The sequence below is a fragment of the Colobus angolensis genome, unplaced genomic scaffold (genome assembly GCF_000951035.1).
Source record: "Colobus angolensis palliatus isolate OR3802 unplaced genomic scaffold, Cang.pa_1.0 Scaffold16, whole genome shotgun sequence".
Lineage (NCBI taxonomy): Eukaryota > Metazoa > Chordata > Mammalia > Primates > Cercopithecidae > Colobus > Colobus angolensis.
Window position 1 is genome coordinate 16,748,255 of NW_012114710.1, and position 351 is coordinate 16,748,605.

Sequence of the window (351 nt, forward strand, 5' to 3'; positions counted from 1 at the left end):
CGGGCGGCGGAGAGGTGAGGAGCGAGCCGGGGGCGAGCGAGGCCTTGGAAGTTGAGCGGCGGAGTGCGGGGAGACCCTTCGCTGCCCCCTCTTTAAAGCCGCGCGCACACACCGACCCTCCACACAGATATCCTTCCTCCGCGCGCCGAGGAGTCCCGACGCCGCCGCCGGCTTCGCAGGCGCTGAGGGTGAGAGGCACGCTAAGCTGCTCGGCTCCGCCACATAACGAAGCGACAATAAAGCCGGCGGAGCGTTTCCGTCCGACCAGGCCCTGGCGGAGGTCGAATGGCAAATGAACAACGGACCGTGCGCCCACAATGCACCGGGGTAGCAGTAACCGCTGGAGGGGGA

The 351-nt window shown here is 67.5% G+C and overlaps 1 protein-coding gene across 1 annotated transcript in view; it reads right to left on the bottom strand.

Annotated features, from left to right (window-relative positions):
* ZBTB10 (zinc finger and BTB domain containing 10) overlaps window positions 1–351 on the bottom strand; it is a 39,164-nt gene that overhangs the window by 37,754 nt on the left and 1,059 nt on the right. The gene's annotated exons all lie outside the window — the stretch shown is intronic.